This window comes from Cottoperca gobio, chromosome 11, assembly GCF_900634415.1.
Source record: "Cottoperca gobio chromosome 11, fCotGob3.1, whole genome shotgun sequence".
Classification (NCBI taxonomy): Eukaryota; Metazoa; Chordata; class Actinopteri; order Perciformes; family Bovichtidae; genus Cottoperca; species Cottoperca gobio.
Genome location: NC_041365.1, coordinates 10,636,241 through 10,657,436, shown reverse-complemented (window position 1 = coordinate 10,657,436; position 21,196 = coordinate 10,636,241).

Genomic DNA, 21,196 nt, shown 5'->3' with positions numbered 1-21,196 from the left:
AGAAATGCTTAAAAACCAGACTCATACCAAACACTTGTCTGCAGCATCTCACATAGGCACAGACTATTTATGATGCAAACACAAGAACAACTAACAGAGGCAAAGCAAGAAGGACTTTAATGAGAACATATACTATACTATAGTGTGTGTGTGTATATATATATATATATATATATATATATATATTAGAGATATATATATATATATATATATATATATATATATATATATATAAGATCATATATATAAATATATAATATATATATTATAATAATATAAATATATATATATTATTATATATATAAAATATATAATATATATAATATATACTATAGTATGTATATATAAATATATATAAGGTAATATATATAAAATAAAAAATCTAATAATCAATAATATATATATAATATCTCTATATATATCTCTCTATATATGTCTATATTATCTATATATATATATCAGTATCTATTCATCTCTAGTTATATCTATATCATATATATATCTATATATAAATATATATATATATAGTATATATATATATATATATATATATATATATACTATAGTGTGTGTAAATAGAGTTTAAGTAAAATTCTTAACACAGAAATGCTGTGAGATTGATCGAACTGGTTAAGTTATATGAAGATAACATGACAATTGTGTAACATTATATTGGTGACACTAACTGAACATTTCACAACCACTGCATTATTGGACAGAACAATGCATTATCTCAAAGTATTGGCTGCAAGTGTCCTACTTAGATGCTGCAGAGCAATAACTGCCTTTTCAAATCATTGCAGACAGGCCACCAGCAGTATTTGTCAATGCAGGTGTTTGGATCCTGTAGATATACATTCATTTATTTTGTTTGACTTGACTGAACAAACTGGATTACACCTTTGTTGTTTTGACTTTGCACGTCAGCCACCATGTTTACCTATTCAAAGCACTCAGGTGTAAAGCCCATGTGAAACCTTCATATTTTTCATAAGTAAACTTTTCCAGGAAGGCTTCCTGCTGACTCAAATCGTCATCAAGTTTTATTTTTATATTATTTTTGTTCCGGTTTACTTAGCAACTGGATTATGAATAACATCCCAGCAGTGTTTTTAATGGACCTTTCCTAATGGTATTATCATGTTGCCTAGCGAGAGATTTATAAAAGAGCCAGCAAATAATTTTTCCTTTACCAAATGGGAGTCTCGAGTTTCCAATTGATAAATCATTTGTGTCTGCCAGTGCATCTAACCAGCTATGTGAATAGAAAACCCCCGGTCAAAGAAATGTTTTTTATAGACCAATACCTTTAATTACGCAAATTCCAAATTTAACCACTATACTAGCAAAAAAGGCCTGAGTTCAAGCTACTCTATGGGTTGACTGACAGAGGAAGCTGAAGAGAGGAGGGTAAATATAGTACTTACATTAGTCAGGTGGGCAATGAATGCTAATGTTGATCTGTGTGTGCTGGATGTCTTACTGTCTGCTAACACATTCATTATGTCATAATATGTCAATGTTCTGTTTACAATACATATAGTGTATGTTGTTAATCAGGGAATGTATGTGATATTTCAAGAGTTACATGAATATGTGGTAACTCCACTTGCTGTGGCTGCAACAAGAGTTTTTATTTTGATGAGCTTGAATAACAGGTTACAGGATTCAATTCCAAAGGGAAATGAAAGCAGAGATGTGAATGAATCCACAACATAAGACCATCAAAACGCTGGGAACAATAGATGGAGCAAACAGCCTGACACTTTTGAAGGAAGCTGCTATTGGCAGACCAGGTGCTTTTTTAGGTGTTTTTTTTTTTTTTAAGGAAAGTCACAATTCACACTGTATTCCCCTTCTGATAAATGTGAGCTACTTATTCTGAAATGCCTTCTGGCTCTTTTCCACCACATGCTGCCAGGAAAGAACAGGAATTATTCATTCATACTGTAAAGTTGCCAGTTCCTAGATCGTTTGAAGTTGTCATGGTGACATTGGAAGAAAAACGATGAACTATTACATTGCTTTTGCAATTGAACATGTCAATATTCCACATATCGATAACAGATATCAGAGGGCAGCGAAGAAGGTTTTAGTGAATGAATCATCAGGAAGCTCCCGCTTTGTCGGTTGTAATGTTCCAGTACTGCGAGGGCACACTGATGTCATTATGACATCTTCAGGAGATTCCATGGCAAACTTCAGAAGGTCGTCTTCCCCTCCCACAGTCTATCTGTCTCTTTCCCTGTTTCAAGTGATGCTCCACACTACGTATGCTCCTCCTCGCCGATTGCCTCATTAAAACGTAATCACTGTACCTCCACGCGGCCCTCGCCATGACAACAATCAAATCAACCTTTCTCAGTTTTCCTGTCTTTCTCTCCCTCATATTTGTTGTCAACCCTCCACATATTAATATATAATAAAAACTAATTGATAGCGACAATTCATAACAGAAGTTTTCTCAAGAAACGTATAATAAAGAGAAGATCTAGACTGTAATCTAGACCCAACATAACATTCCCTCATGAGCATGCAGGGCGACACCTTGAACAAGCTCAGACATTAGGGGTACAAATAATGTTTATGTTTATGTTAATTAGTCGTATCATTGTGGATGACCTCAAGATGCTCATTCTGTTTACAACATAGGACTTTTTATTTGCTACACTTTTCAGACAGTTCATAAAACTTAGTTTAGGTTAAAGGTACAGTATGATGAGTGGTAACCTGCCCTCTTTACTCTTCTCCACCTACCGCTCACTTCAACCCGGTAAGCCTTTGCCTGCCCTCACACTGCATAGTAGGCATCTCATGAAGGAGACCCACACATAAGACCAAATATAGTTAGCACACATCTATGACGAATCGCACAACAAACATAAAGACACCTAATGATAAATGTATAAATGGAGGAGGGTGAGAGGGATTTTTTTTTTTTTTAGATGCTTCACCCAAGAACTGAATCTGTCTTTGTATAGATGACTCTCCTACACACATTCTGCTTTTGAATAACTCGCATGAGTGTGTGTCGGGGGAGGGATTCCTAGGTGACTATTTTAAGTATGTGCATCATATAAATCACCAACTGAAAAAAAAAGAAGCTGGGGTACGTAATGTAAATGATCTGTTGACCTGCAGCAAGTAGGATGTCATGAAATAAACATGAATGGTGCACATGGCTGTTTTTATCAAATACACTGTTTCCAGGTCACAATAAAGGAGAACAACTATTTTGGCCCCTTGAGGATACAAGTAATTATGTTAATTGGTGGTACTGTTAAATTAGTTTATATATTTCTCATTAACCTTGGTGAATTTGATGGGTTCTGATTTGTAGTTTTTACAGTTGGCATATAATGAAAGAAAATGCATCAGAAAGGGCTGGAATGAGCACGTGCCGTCTGTGATATATAGACATGAGCTTTCCCCAATTTTACAAGAGGTACTAATTCTAAGAAGGTTTTGAGCATACACTGGGAAATTGACTATATTTGGTATTAATACACAAAAAAGTCCTAAAAAAAACCGTCACATTTTTGGGAATTGCTGTTGGTGTACGCTATTGTCCGGACATTTAATGCAGTAAGGAAATGGAAGAATTGCTCACAGCTTCATGCAGTAAAGTTTAAATACATTTGAGGTGATGGTGTGAAAGCTGGAAAAAGAATCAAACATTTGGCTTTTTCTTCAAGTTCAACCAGTGGTGGTGTTCCAAGGTTGTATTTATTTTATTAGAAAATGGACCAATAAACCAGTTTTAAGCTGATAGTGTACATTGCCTAAACTCTGCCATTAATTCAACTTCAGCAACTCTTTTTTTAATGCACATCTTCTTATTTTGTTCTCGGGCCCTCGGGCATTTGAGACAGTCAGACCCATTATGAGTAATTTGCCAATCACAGATGCATCAGATGTTAATTTGGCAAGCACAGACTAATTTGCACTCCCAACATTCATTAAAGGAATGACACATCATGTTCTCATAATGCCACAATCTGTGGTTCACTGCTGGTTAAAGCAGATGGGAAAGTAACTGTTAAATGTTGCATTTTATGCACTGAGCACTGCTTATCTCGAACTGCAGAGACATGTTCTCTACATCCACAAATGTGAAAAGTGTGATCTTACTGACAAATTCGGGTAGGCTCTTTGCCAAAGGATAACCGTGGCAGAGAATGGACTCCTGTCTGACGTCCCAGTGCTACCTTAGGGCCCAATCCGACAGAGAGCTTTTTAGCAGCTGCAAAAGCGCATATTATTGTTTTCACCTTGTGGATCTGTGTGTGTGTGTGTCATCATAGCTAAAAGTGCTCCTGGAGACACATACTGTAGCAGGAACTACCATTTTGAGTACTTCACGAGCTGTATATATTTTACAACTTTACAGGTTTTAGTTGAGACCAAAATGAAGGTTTAGTTTGTAGGCAGACGTGGTCCAAGGAACTTTACGGCCCCACTTTACTGGCCTGGCCAATTTAGCCATCACAACACTTTGCAGATGTGTAGTTTAATACAAAAAAGACAGAGTTTGAAGATAAGTGTGGTTCGGGCAAGGACGCTGAAAGTAGGGGGGTTAGAAGAGGCCAACGAGTGTGAAGCGTTGAACTTATGGTTTGTGTTAAGCTAACGTTAGCTACCTTTCAACACCTAGGCACGCTGCAAGTCATATATGAATAAGTTGTAGCATCAATTACTTTTATACATATATACATATATACATATATATACATACATATATACATATATATACATACATATACATACATATATACATACATATATACATATATACATATAGATACATACATATATACATATAGATACATACATATACATACATATACATACATATATACATATATACATATATATATATATACATACATACATATATACATACATACATATACATACATATATACATATATATACACATACATACATACATATACATTATATATATATATATATATACATATATATATATATATACATATATACATATATATATATACATACATATATATATATATATACATATATTATATATGTATGTATATATATATATATGTATATATATATATATATATATACATATATATATATATACATATATACATATATATATATACATACATACATATATATATATACATATATATATATATACATATATATATATATATATATATATATAATATATATATATATATATATATATATACATATATATATATATACATATATATATATACATACATACATATATATACACATATATATATATATATATATATATATATATATATATATATATATACATACTATCATACATACATATATATACTACATATATATATATATATATAATACTATATATATATATATACATATATATACATACATACATACATACATACATACATACATACATACATACATACATACATACATACATACATACATACATATATATATATACATACATACATACATACATACATACATACATACATACATACATACATAACATAATAAAGAATTGTGCCCAAAACACCAAATTTAACAGCCCTGCTTATCATTTACACCTGAATCCTTGTAACACTAACGAGTCACATGACACCAGGGCGGGAAAACAACATCATTGGGCACAATTAGGACATGTTCACTATGGGGTGTACTCACTTTTGTTGCCAGCTGTTTAGACATTAACAGCTGTGTACTGAGTAATTTTCAAAGGACAATAAATCTATACTGTTATTCAAGCAGCACACTGACTACTTTAAGTTATATCAAAGTTTCAGTAGGATAATGTTATCCCCTGAAAGGATATAACAGAATATTTGCAAAAATCTAAAGGGTGTACTCACTTTTGAGATATACTGTATTACATTAGATTGTTGATACCAATTGAAAAAATGACAGAGACATACTGAAGATACAGAAACTTAATTTGGCTTAAAAACATTTATTGATTATTTAAAATGGTTCTTGTTTTTGTTAAATAACATACAGTACTTAAGGAAAATGATATTTGTTACTGTCCATTGCTGACCCTGATTTTGTCAATGTACCAGTTTTAGATGCACCTTTATGCGTCACTGACGTACAGTAGTGCGGCTTCATTTGAATTGCATCACTGCATTGTCTTACTTTGCAATTTGGCTGTTCGATATTACAAGAGGTAGCAGAGTTTACTGCAAATTTGTGAATGACTAAAATGTTTTTCATCAGGAATGACTAAAGAAAAACTAACAAATAACTATTTAATGATGAACCTTGCACTTGCTAAGCAGACTGCAGTGGGAGGAGGTCGGGTAATGCATTCAAACAGAATGTCTGTTGTCGTAAGCAGCGTCAGATACATGGAAACTAACCTGGGATTGTGCATGTGAACGTAGGAGGAGACTTTTTGGGGATCACCTGCGGAGGTGCAGAGTTCCAACAGATGGTAATGTGTCTGGTGCTGCGGGCGGTGAGCAAGAAATCCCTTTATTGCCATGACGACGCTGTGCACCTTCGTAAGGAATGGCGTCAACCAGGTCCCCGAGCCTCACAGCAATATTGTTTTCCTTGTAAATCTTGCCCTTCAGCTTGAGTCATTTTATGATGTTAGCGTCAGGAACAATGGATGAGAGGAACACAGTCCTCTGTGGTCTGATTAGACCACTTATCACCAGTGGAGGAATGGCTGTTAATGCAGTCCTGATCAATAACAAACAGCTTTTCACTTTTCATTTCCAGAGTTTTCATAAACCATTATGGACTAATCCTGGATAAATCTATTATATTCTCTCTTAATCTCCTTTAAAGTGATATATTCCTGATTGGGCTGCAATATGAAAAATGTGTGGAAGTAAAAGTGAGAGACAGTGGATTTATGGGAGACAGTGATTTCCCACCTTTTTCCTTCATTATACATCAAACCTGCGCTCCCCCTGCTTGCTCACTACTTTGTGTACAGTGGTTGTTACCAGTATGTAGAACCTCTCATCAATTCATTCATTTAACTGTGTAATCAGAGACTGTCATCTCTCAGATGAGTTGTGGTCTCAGGGAGTCTGTAGGTGGACAAGAGCCTCTTTGATACCTGTGGCTCAGTAACCTGCGTCCTTGAGTGGGTCCCTCTTAATTATTCTCAGGGATGGCACAAGGACACATTGACTCTTATCTTCTTTGTACTTTTAAATTCATGCTAATCCTAACAAACTACAGTACAACAAGTTTTCTAAATTGCCACCATCAGGTAGTGTTTTTAGGTCTGTAGCTCCCTCCAGTAATGAACACAATGCCGAGGTCATGTTTTAAAATACGGGGTTTTATTTTCATCCTTAACATCCTAGTCAACCCGTGAAAACTGGGTTAAAACAGAAAACATAGAAGTGAACAATAATACATATGTATGCATATGAAATAGATATCAATGCCGCTAAATCACATAAACGGCACACAATTAACACTTAGCACATAGCACAAGCTAACACATACAATCATGTAGCACGTGGCGTGTAGCATTCGTATACACACATAACATTCAACTCAAACGCAGTTGCCCAAACATTATACAAACATACATCGTAGGCTGCTTGTCATCTAGAGGGACTGATGTCTTAAACTGCATTTATTGAGCTCACGCTGTGCCGCGATCACCAAGTGCATCGATTAAATAAACCACAATTAGCCACAAAAGTGCAGTACAACTACATAAACAGGGGAAACGTGCAGACAGTTACAAGGTCATTTTCTTGAAGTTGTGTGTTTTTTTCAGACATGGAGATTAAGGACATTTAGACAAATTGCCACATAAAAAAATATTTGTCTGGAAAACAGCGGTGAGTTAAATAGTGTATTGATATCAAGTAAAGTAAGAACAGTGTTTTCCGTCCTCACACAGGCTGCAACACTGAGGATCTAATTTATTAATTGAAGCATTATTTAAAGACCATTGTGCTCCGCTTCTCAAGAAAATCTCCCAATGCATCTTCTCATCAGTATTTTTATTTATTACATAGTTAATGTTGTTGCTCATAACAATTAATGTACACATATAGACTGTTACATTATACATTAAATTGAGACTTCAGAATAAGTTTTTTTCTAAATCTCCTAAATTTCAAAAATTCTAAAATGGTCTCATTCACAGTTTTTCAGTTTATTTGACGTATTTTCTTTGGGCATAAGAGATGATACTTTTGGGATGTATTTAACCGTGTTCTGCTGCAGCCTGTATGTTAATCTAACAGCATTTAATTCAGACAAGAGAGTTACGATGTCATGCGTCATCATGCCTTTTATGTAAAAGTGACTCAAGCTTTAGTCATGAGACAGACATGTAAGATTGCCATCATGTATGATAAGAGGGTAAAATAGGCCTTCCTGAGTCGTAATCATCTAATCATGTGGGATAAACTAAATAGACAGACAATATGACAATATAAGTGAAGTATTTCTTTCTTTAAACATTTATTTCTCCAAGAGTTTGGTGCACATGAACCGAAAACATACATTTTAATCATCATCTTCCTTTTTCAAAATGCTTATTGGACCTTTGAATGTCAAGACAAGGGGTGAGTTGGATCGAGTCTCTCACAGTAACATTTAGACACCCCCACAAGACCATCACACTCTGCCTGGTGACTGCATATTCAGTAGACTCAACCTTCACACTCACTTGTAGAACCAACACCCTTCCCACCCTCAGACTAACACTTTAAACTCAGTTCAGGTTCCCCTCATTCTGAACTGTGGATGATTGCAAATTTGATCATCCAATTTGTTATCTGTCATATTGTGTAATTTCTCCACCTTATGTCTGACTCGTTTGACCTCTGCCGTGTTTCATTATTCTCTGCATTCATGCACACTCTTGCACTCGTAAACACACTCGTAGTGCAGATTTATACACACACACAAGACACTTTTTAACCTTTGGTAATCACTGAAGCTCATTGCAAAGCCTGCTCAGACTGTCTGGGGTTTTGGTAGAGATGAACAGAAAGCAGATGGCTCGAGTAGAAGATAGGAATCTCTCAGGGAGCCCGGAAAGCACGGCTGGTAAACAAGCTGGCAGGGGCAAAAAACTTTTGAACTTTTGCTGAAATTGTAAAAAAAAGAAAAGATTTCTGGTATGAAAATCTCCTCAGGAACATACAATTGCTTTGTTAAAGATCTCCACCAACCACATCTCACCAGCTACCCACTATTTCAACCCTAAGACTATATTACTGTATCCCAATTTGTTTGAGTATTTTATCAATTATATAAGTTGTAATACCCCTTTACTCACTAGATACATTGGGGCTGATTGTGAGTGAGGAGCAGCTGGGTCAGGAAGGATCCACTTGTTTAACCATTATTCTCTGATCTCTTGTCAATGTTTTATTAATTTTTCATGCATTTAAAGAATTTACAAAAATGCAACATAATCACAATATCAAAGTGTGTGTTGTCATCTAAAGATGCCTCAATCTCTCAAACCCACATGACAACCATCATCCGCTGCTCCGAGTGTTCATCAATCCAGAATTCATTGTTGCAATCACAAACTTGGATGACAATAGTTGTTTGGCAAACAGTTTATTATTGATAAAAACATTTTCACGGCTTCAATAAACATGGATATAACTCGTTTTCAGGTGATATCTCGCACTAAATTAAAGAAGAAATTACGAAAGTGAAGCAGTCATTTTGTGAATTCGCACTCTGTTAGGTGAGTCAAATGTTGCAAGTACATTACTCAGCGATCAGACTGCTGCAATTCAGCTAATTCATACATTTGATGATAAATGCAGTTAAATCATATCAGGATTCAATGTAGACACAAATCGGATACAATAAATGAACAGCACATTCAAATCAAATCAAATCAAATCAAATGTATTTGTATAGCCCAATATCACAAATGATACATTTGTCTCAGTGTGCTTTACAGACTGTACAGGTTACGACACCCTCTGTCCTTAGACCCTCGCATCGCACAAGGAAAAACTTCCTAAAAGAAACCCCATAATTAAAGGGGGGAAAATGGAAGAAAGGAGAGCAGGGAGAGCAACTGAGGAGGGATCCCTCTCCCAGGACGGATAGACGTGCAATAGATGTCGTATGTACAGGATAAACAACATAGTACAAATACAACATTTGACAGAAATTATGTTGTGTTGAAGAAAGAGAAAGTATGGATGAATCCAGGAAAATGTCAAAAAGGTTTCCCGGTGTCCAGCAGGACCAGGGCAGCAGGCGCAGCCACGATTCCTGATCCTGACGTAAACTTTATCAGTGGCAACCTGCCACATGAGAGACAGAAACTCCGGGGATGATACCCCAGATGATGGGTTAGTAACATACATTTACAGAAATGCATACAGATAGAGAGGGAGAAGAAGAGAGGGAGGGGAGGAGAGAGGAAGAGAAGGAAGAGAGCAGGGAGGTGTCCCCCGGCAGTCTAAGCCTATAGCAGCATAACTAGGGGCTGATCCAGGGCAAACCTGAGCCAGCCCTAACTATAAGCTTTATCAAAAAGGAAAGTCTTTAGCCTACTCTTAAATGAGGAGCGTGTGTCTGCCTCCCGAACACAAACTGGAAGCTGGTTCCACTGGAGTGGAGCTTGATAGCTGAAGGCTCTGGCTCCCATTGTACTCTTAGAGACTCTAGGAACCACAAGTAACCCTGCAGTCTGGGAGCGTAATGCTCTAGTTGGTTTATAAGGTACTATGAGATCTTTAAGATATGCTGGAGCCTGACCATTAATTGCTTTGGAGGCGTTTAGGGCCAAGTATAATAACTTCAGTTTTGTCTGTGTTTAACATCAAAAGGTTGCTAGACATCCAAGTTTTTATGTCCTTAAGGCATGCTTGAAGTTTAGCCAATTGATTGGTTTCATCTGGTTTAATTGATAGATATAATTGGGTATCATCCGCATAGCAATGAAAGTTTATAGAGTGGTTCCTTATAATATTGCCCAAAGGAAGCATATATAAGGTGAATAGAATCGGTCCAATTACAGAACCCTGACGAACTCCAAGACTGACTTTGGCTGTCATGGAGGATTTATCGTTAACACATACAAATTGAGATCGCTCAGATAAATAGGACTTAAATTCATTCAGACTGCTTTGGTGAGCACATTAGATGCCTTTAACATGAAAAGGAGTTTGCCGAAGGCCCCGTGATCTACACAACACGTGGATCAAAAAGAACAGGCACTTCAATGTCTGACTCCCACACATCCTTACTGGCCTCACAAAACCAAACACTAGACAACTACCTTTGTTTTCTTATCATTATTATGTGTGTTTGTCGGGTCAGCAAATGCAGTGTGTGGGATAGATGGGCTTCCTTAATGTTTTCCACTGCAAATTATATTCATTATGCAATTTTTCCTGCCTAATTATGATTGTGAAGAATCATAGTGGCACAGAGTGACTAACACTTTGTCTCTCTATGCATCTCCTTCTCTCCTGTCCTCTCAATTCTAATATGACCTCTCTTTCTACCCATCTTCTCTCTCGCCACCTCCTTTTGTTGATCCCTCTCTCATAACTACTTGATGTCCAGCTTGCTGTACCCAAACCTCTCCCAGAGCGACCAGACCTAATAACAAAGAGTGGGCAGCCATGTGGACCTTGTTGATCTCTCGTCTGGAAAACACTTCATATGCATATTTTGTACTCACACATCAGGCCATGTGATGAGTCAGAAGCGGGGGAAACACAGTGCCCATCAATGTCGGTGAAGTGGACAGAGCAGAGGATGAGAGGGGAGAAACAGGTACGGCCACAAGTTCAACCGGCTGGGAGGAGAAGGAGAGTCAGCTGGACTGAGATCAAACCAGGAGCGTCTAAATCAGACCTGGGCATTGCACGGCCCGCGGGTCACATCCGCTGGCCGGCCCTGTCCGGCCCGCGTGAGGACAATCGTAAATTATAACATATATGAAAAAGTATATATATATTTTTAAACAGCACCCTTTTCAAAATAAAAGCAACACCATTGTATTGCGTGCATGGTGTAAATAGCTTTCTAACTGTGTTGCTATTATTTTGAAAAGGGTGCTGTTTTTCTTTATTTATGTATGCGTGCCGCGCGCGTGAACAGCTACAGGTAATGCTGGCCGGCTAGCCCTCAAAATGTCCGCTCACGCCAAAATAAGAAAGATTGATACAGAATGCCGAGTTTTTAAGAAGACATGGACTGCTAAGTATTTATTTACAGAAGTCAAAGGTAAAAGCCGTGTGCTTAGTTTGTGGTGCGCAGCTCGCTGTGTTCAAGGATTACAATTTGAGTCGCCGTTCAAGAGCTTGTCTGATGAAGAGCGGGAAAAGGAGTCGGGTGCTTTGCTAGCTAAACTGCAAAACCAACAAGGACTTTTTACAAAACATTGCACATCCAGAGATGCAGCTGTCAACACAAGTTATGTCTTATCCCACAAAATCGCTAGAAAAAGTAAACCGTTTTCTGACGCAGAGTTTATCAAGGAGTGTTTGGTGGATTCTGCATCACCCGGAGAAAAGGAGGCATTTGAGAAGCCATGCACTCAATGAATGGGACAACAACAGGGAGTGATGTGTTCATGGAGGTAAATGCATGTGTGGACAAGTTGGGACTGAAATGGGACAAGCTGGCAGGCGTGACAACGGATGGTTGTCCAAATCTGACTGGGAACAATGTTGGACTTTTGAAGAGAATGCAGTATAAAGTGACAGAAATGAACCCTGAACAGAAATTGGTATTTTTGCATTGTATTATACATCAGGAAGTGTTGTGTAAGTCAGTTCTACAAATTAACCATGTTGTTGATGTTGTTACTAAAATAGTTAACTTCATCAGGGCAAGAGCTTGTTTGATGTCAAGCACTGTGACACACAGTTTGTTGCACTTTTGGAGGAAAATGAGACTGAACATCGTGACATAGGCTACCAGAGTGGGACCTGAGAGAAGAGATTCAAGACTTCTGTGTGAAGAAAGGAAAGACGTCCCACAGCTTTCAGATGCAGACTGGATGGCAGACCTTGGTTTTACTGTAGATGTGACAGCACTAATGAATTAACTAAATGTCAAACTGCAATGCAAGGGCCTTTTTGCGCATGAAATGTACAGCGCAGTGAAGGCTTTCATGAGAAAGTTGCAGCTTCTCAAGCCAAATGGAGGACAACATTCTCACCCACTTGCCAACACTGAAGGAAGCCACACCATCAGCTGATCACCTCCAAAGGTACTTATCCATGTTAGAAGCACTGCATGGTGAGTTTTGGAGGCGATTTCAAGACTTTAAAACAGTTGAGAATGAAATGCACATGATTTTTCCCCATTTACATGCAATGTGGATGATGCACCCAGTGATGTTCAGCTTGAACTCATTGACCTGCAGTCTGACACACTTCTGTCAGAGCACTTTAGGTCCGTCTCACTGCCTGAGTTTTACTCTTCCCTGAAGGAGGAGAACTTTCCACACATGAGGAGACATGCTCAGAAGATTCTGGTCCTCTTTGGATCTACCTACATATGTGAACAGACATTCTCAGTGATGAAGTTCAACAAATAAAAAAAAAGACTGGATGTTTCTCACTGAACAAGTAAAGTGAACTGAAAAACATCAAAAGCACTTATTGCTTTTTGTATAAAGTTGATTACTTGCTTATCTTTACATACTGTAAAACACCTTTTCAGTATTGGTTTGTGAAGAATACTGATGTCATGATTGTTTTTACTGTTTATTACTTCACTAGGAGTATTTTCCTATTTGACCCACTCCACAATTTCATATATTTATTGGAAGAGAATATCTTTATTCTTTTGATTACCAGTAGCAGCGAATCAAAATATATAATGTACTGCTTTTTACAATGGGAGAAAATGAATATTGAGCAGAATTAAGTTCAATGTATTGTTGATTTGACCCTCCAACACAGCTCAGGTTTCTCATGTGGCCCCTTGTAAAAATTAATTGCCCCCCCCTGGTCTAAATGGTTGATCAAAAAGATCAGTTGCAATTTCCTCATCATTAGTGTCGTGGATATTTATCGCTCACAACATTGTGGTATGAAACAGAGGAATCATTAAAGCACAGACACAGATCTAGTTTAACAATTATTATTTTGTTGCAACACAAACAATAATTATGAGAACACTACCTGCTTCCAAGCACAGCCAAGTAGAGCTTCAAGTCATGAAGAGAATCTAGCCCTTATATAGGAGCTGTTTTGAGCACACACACTTTCTGAAAATCAACCTTTCAATCATCAACATTTACTTTTCCAGAACCTATATGGCGCCATGGCAATCTAAACAATGTGGAGGTCATCTTCTCATTCCTTTAACTTCCTGAGGGCTTGGGCCTCATGTTATGTCTTCAGATATGAACATATGGTATATATCATTAGTAAACTTAATGAATAAGACATTGATTATTAAGTCTATCTTAACATTAGCATCAACACATGCGCGGCGTACTGAGGTAATATGATACACAGGGTCCATCATAGCCATGTTCATGGTTAAAGGAAATATTTGACTTTCACAGAATAAGAAGACAAGATCAATACACTCATGCCTGCATTAGAGGTGTGCAGAGACGTCAGTATCTGTATCTGTTCAACCAACACAATTATCTGTCTGTGTATCTGTATTGGGAGAGGAGTGTGGCCTTGGTTTATACGTTAGGTTACTTCGGGGAAAAGTATTTTCTAGCATAATCTTCCTAACCTTACCTTTTATTGTAGTCATCAATAAAGAAATTACTCACAAACAGACATGTCAATCATGCCCCCCCCCACCAAATAATAACAAGCAACTTTAGGTAGAAGAAATATCGTCCATCAAATTAATTGTGCTTTCCCAGATGACGGATTTGGATTTGAGAACATTCTTAGTCTGTAGCAATGTCACGATACTAGTGTCGATATATATTATAATAATGATTGAGCATTATTATTATTACAAATCAAATATACTTTACATTAGATCTACTACTTATGATTTTCCAGGTTGTAATACTATATGCTTTCAGAATGACCTCCCGCTTTCAGGCAGCCGTTGGTTTCCATTTATTTCAGTTTGCGAGGAAATTGATCATGCAGTGAGACTTAACATTTGGTATTTTATCACAATGAACACTGAATAGTTGCCTTCAGGGTATCTGCCATAATTGGTCATAATTGTTTAAAACTCTTTCCAATCTGAATCCTTTTACCAGCATGTCACTGCAAAGTGCTACTCTGCATGATGTCACTCACAGCTTTGCAGGGCATTCTGCAGTAAGAGGGATAGTATGAATAAAAAGGTAAACTATGGGATGTACTCGCGATTCTCCAACTCTAAAGGCCCTGTCATACATATCCGTATGACAGAAACGTATGCCGGCGCATTCGAAATATCGGCAATAGTTTGATATAAATTAAGGGTAAGTTGTGATCGTTTGAAGGACGCAGACGTTTCGCCGAACACGCCAGACATACACAGTTCCGTATGGCAGAAACATGCCGGCATATATGAAAATGTACTAAATCCAATTCCAAATGCGCCCAACTTTTCCACAGCGGTGTTGTAGCTGACTTATACATAACGAATACATAACGAATTATTATACGTATGTCAAACATTGATAGCGTATCACTTATTTAAAACGTATCAGAGCGTCTGGCCAACGGAGCCGGAAAAGTGCCATCTGGTTCACGTCATGCTGATGCTGGAGAACGGCTAACATGCTGAACGCTAGCTGTACTGTAGAAACACGTTTAATAAGTTACTCCGTCGTCAGGCATCATCTTAACATAGGGTAGGAATAGGTTGTCCACTCGTTATCAATACATTGGCTGTAGGGTTCACCGTCAGCCGACGTAGCCTATATCTAACGTACCTCTAACGTATTCATGCACTATATTTACGTAGGTAAGTATTCACGTACATATTCCGTATTCACGTATGTCTAACGTGACGTAACGTCTGCATATCTTATGAGGCACACGTCGGGTACATCCGGTAATATTGAACATGCTCAAAACATCAGCGTTCAACAATGCACCCCAGCGTAACACAGTGAGCTCTTAACGAATACTACTTATACCTTACCTTATATCTACGTACACCAGCGTGTTGCCGATATTTTGTATACGCCATATTTTTGTATATCTTATGCATTTGTTGGTTATTCGTCTGATACATTTTGTATTAGTAAGTGATACGAGTTCAATAGGTTAGACGTGCGTATCTGTATATGTTCACTTTTCCGATCCGATGAAAAGTTGGACGTATTTGGACTCTGACAAATGTTCGTAATTCGCCATCATACGTTTCTGTCATACGGATATGTGTGACAGGCCTTTAGCAGTAGGCATCCATCACTATGGATACTGATTGATGTGCTATTTGCCCAGCTGTTGTTTTCTTTAAAGGCATAGCATCATTTATTAAAAAATGACAGATGATACACTTGAATGCAAAAAGTTGTCTTTAGACTTTATTCATAAAACCATGCAACCATTTTTTTTTTACATGACACAGATCATAGAATATATTGTTTAATAAAAGGGGAAGATCATTGTGCAGCATATGTGCTGTAATAATAGAAACCAATAGCTGCCTGGGGAGCTATTTTCCCATGCTTCATACGTTTGTAGGTTGGGTCAAAACAGTAAGATGATAAAATAAAGCCCGGTGCAGACCAAAATAATCCTGATTTGAATATAAAAGTTTTCTTCTTTTCCCTCATTATCATGCTTTGTATTTGTCTAAGTGGTATTTGTATTGAATTGAATTGTTTGTATTTTGTTTGCATACCATTGCCTATTGAGGGACGAATAAAGTGAAGTATTGTGAAATTGAAAAAGTTGATTTTGTGAATTTAAAACTGCCTCGACTTTATCACATAATGACGACAACATTGGTGATCGACTGCTTGGATCATTGACACAATACAAATAGTACATTAATTAGTATCATTTGCCAGTAGCTTCTGTTTGAACTCTTAAAGCTTAAATTAATTAAAGAATATCTTATTGTCTCACACATTTACACGCTGGGTGAGAGAGTCAGCTAAATGCTGCTGTGTAAAATTAACATGGACTGTTATTGTTAAGCTGTCATTGGAATTGGTTTGAGCCCGACAAAGTGCAACACAACAGAACATTTTGGGGTGCAGTTCCTGTTACCAGATTTGTAAAATGGATAAATGTCTGCAATTTTATGTATCTTCTACCACCCTCATGATCCACCGTGTTTACTCGCTCTTTCAAATACTAGCCAAAAGCATATTGGCAAGAATACCACTTAATATCGCAGCCAATATTTTTACATCATCTCTTAAACCTTCACACATACGCACTTTGTCTGGGTTTGGCAACAGGAAACAGCGTCACATTTTCAAATCCAAGCTACCATTTACAGCCTGGGAACTGTCAGCCTGCCAACCCTACACTGCTCTATGGAGCTTACATGCGTCATTGCGAGTTCTGGCATGCATTTAAACGATATTCATATTCATTCATCCAATGGGAATAAAAAAAGACAAGTGATACAATAACAAGTCAATACGGGATCTTTGGCCACTTTATTAGATTAAGCAGTCGGCTAATATTATTAAGCGTACACTAACGATTTTATTCAAACTACTTATGTTTGTCTAAACTTGTCTGAACTTGAAAAACGCACTGCTGGTTTGTCTTATATGAATGGGGGACCAGATCAGGACAATGCTAATGAATCATTTTGGAATTAACTGAGCTTCCAGCTGTTCAAATGCATAATAAAGATTACTCCTTCATCTTAAATGTTCTATACTTAACCAGCCAAGTTGCTAAAGTACAGTTACGCAAATCCTCCTTGTGGCAGATGTACTGAATCTTTAAGATGAGCATTTAAAAATCGACAAATTTTCATGAAATATTTAAAAATAAATGTTTTAGTTGACAGGCGAGCCAATTTTACATTTGTTCAGTTGAAGGGGCTACTATGATCTGTATCAACGACCAACAATTAGAAAATCAGCAGCATTTTCTCCTTCTACTCAGCACCAACATGTCTCATCTCTCAGTTTAAACGACATTGGACTATGATTGACACCTAAAATCTCATTTACTGTATCAGTTTGAGTGTCCTGAAATGTGCATGGGAAGCGTTGCTGCAAAGTTTGACAGCTAATAAATTGTATGTGTATAAATAATTCACAACATTTCAACTTTCCCAAGTGAAGGCCACACTGAGTTTTGTGCAGGAATTGCTGGACAGTTACGAGTTTTCACTTCTATTTTTTTTGTCACTGACAAAGAGGGACATCAAATAGAAAATATAAATAACATGAAAAAGGTGAGGATAAAATGATTAAAAGGGCTCAATAAAATGCTCCCATTGGACACATGCTTGCTGTTCTAATCATCCCTCTGGAGATGTAACTGAGTTGAGAACTAAATCATCCAACTGTGCCACACAATTTGTTTTGTAACCTACAATCATTAACATAATGCCTGCCAAATCTGCCAAGTATCATCTTTCAGCATGATACCTTTAGCAGTATTCAATCTCATCATAAATAAAGGTTGCATGTTTTAGAGAAAAGCAGCTTTTTTTGTTGCGATACATTCAATATAGCTCAGCGGCGCATTACCGACACGTTTAATGGGATTACTTCATTATAAATATGCAACATTTGCATGAATCACTTAGTGAGTGGGATATGGTTGATTTTCTCATTGTCATGGCTTCTAAAATAACATAGGAAGGAACTGGATGTAGATGACTGACATTTCAGCAATGCAGCCTGTGAAATGTCACCTTCCAAAAACAGCCATGCCAAAATAACTTACAGCTTGTCTCGTTAAATGAGCTGCTGAGTTCTAGAGACGTTTTCTTTCCTGAATGAGCAAACAGCAAAAAAAACAAAAGAAGAAAACAGGTTGTTTAAAGGAGCTGCAGTCTGCCAGTGCAGAGTTTTTGGACCATTGTGAAGGATTACATGTTATGGTGAGGTTAAGGCCACTTGTGTCAACAGAGAATTGGCTGTGTATCCAGACATGCTCAGTCAGTGTTGTGCTCGGGGAGTTGATGGGGAGATTACGTCTCCTAAAGCCATCTGGTTCTGTAAAATCAACATGTGAGACTGCAGTTGTGAAGGTGACAGTTAGAGATGTAAGCAAACTTTTGTAAGCATACTTCTAACTAATTATTGAACAATAAAAAGCTTTAAAACAGCAACTAATGTAAGACTTCTAAGCGTAAGGGCAGCAAAGGTCTCAGGTTGCTTCGACCTCACCATTCAGGATGATGAGTGCATATTTACATGTAATGTATATGCATTCATATGCATATCATTGAGCCACCACATAGAAAAACATTTGGGCTGCAACTAAAGATTCATTGTTTGGTCTATAAAATGTCAGAAGATAGTGAAACATGTGCATCTCAGTTTCTCAAAATCTCCAAAATTGAGAGGCTGAAAATAGTATTTGACATTTTTGCATGAAAAATTACTTTAATCGATTCTCAAACTAGTTGCAGATTGTATTATTGTTCATTCCCGACAGTATGTTGGCTTTTTTTTGTTAGCTGTAGATCTGATCTACATTTAGCTAGCTGTGATTTGTGTGCAGTTCTTCTTTGGTCATAAATCATACTCTCTCACACACTACCATACACTCCAACCTTACTCGCCGACAGACACACTGCCATTTGGGCCATTAATCATAACTAAAACACACACACACACACAACACTATTCTAAAAACACAATTTTACCCTGTATAGCAGTGTATGTAAGCAAGGATTATATTGATAAATGATGTTTGGTGCAGTTATATGATGAGGTCCCTGGTTGACTTACATTCTTAAAGGGCCTACGAAATGATAAACATGACATTCTACTGATGATAGTAAATGCTATTTGTGGTGTAAAATAATGTGTTATTAATGACACTATGCCCGCAGTATTTAATAAATCACGACTTAGCATATCGAACACCGATGTTGACCTCGCCGCTAAACAGAGCAGCTCGTGACACAGTGTTCAAGATGGAGACACAGACGGGAGCGAACACGCGGATGATGGTGACGGTGATCCTGGATTTGGCGGAGATCCTCTGCGGCAACAGAACACAAACAGGTAAATATACATTTAACTATAATTCATAGAACTTCTCAATATATAGTAAATACATCATAACAAAACGTAACATTATCCTCCACCGTAAATAGATCACAAGCTATCCTATAGCCAGTCGATAGCTTGGTTTCCTTGAATTGTTATGGAACCCGACTAGTTGTCTGCAAATTGCTCGATCGCTAAATATTCAATTCTTTCTCAACTAACACATTGAAAGTGACGATGTGAGCTGACCTTTTTGTGCGACAAAACGAAGCATCTCATTGTTAAACCACAGTGAGAGCTTTCTAAGCCAAGCTGCCTGTGGGAGACTCTGATGCAGCAAGGAAACTTTGGTAACTACGTGTTTCCAAACACTGACAAACATCTCCACCGCTGTGTTCCCGACCACATTCTGAACTGAGCGCATTTGCCAACTTTGCAGCTCAGAAATTTAAATTGAACTGCTCAGCAATCCGTTTGCAGTTGACTTATTAAATATGTTCCATATCTTTTTGCACTTTATCCAATATGTGTACCCTGTTCAATAAATGTGGACCGTGTTTGGCCCTCGACATAGTCCCAGTTTTTAAATGTTGACCCTCTCTGAATGAGTTTGACACCCCCGGTCTACTGCTGTTGCTTTGTGCAGTTTCTCCTCTGCTCGGTTACACGAAGGGCGGGGCTCCGCCCCCTACGCACACACGTGTGAACACACCTTCACCTACAGCCAGAGACAGAGCGGAGGAAAGGAGAGGGGAGAATTTAGGTGTACATGTGAAAACTGTACAATTATGGAAGCAAATGAAGAGCTGCAGCCAAGAAAAGGATGTCATGGAGGAACTCAATGAATATGAGGGACATGGTGCAAACATAACCCGCATAACAGATCACCCAGGATTCAAATCAAAGTGTCTGGATGTTTGGGTGTTGCAGACAGCCTACCACAGGTATTCGAAGAGAGACAGACAACAAGCAGGTGATCATCCACGTAATGAGTAACTTGTGTTCACAAATGTGTAGAGCTCAGAAACTTTGATGTATTTATGGGTCGAATGGTCACTCTGGCAAAGTTACAGAATAAATAGATAAATAAGGTTGAAGCAATTACCATTGACATGTATTATC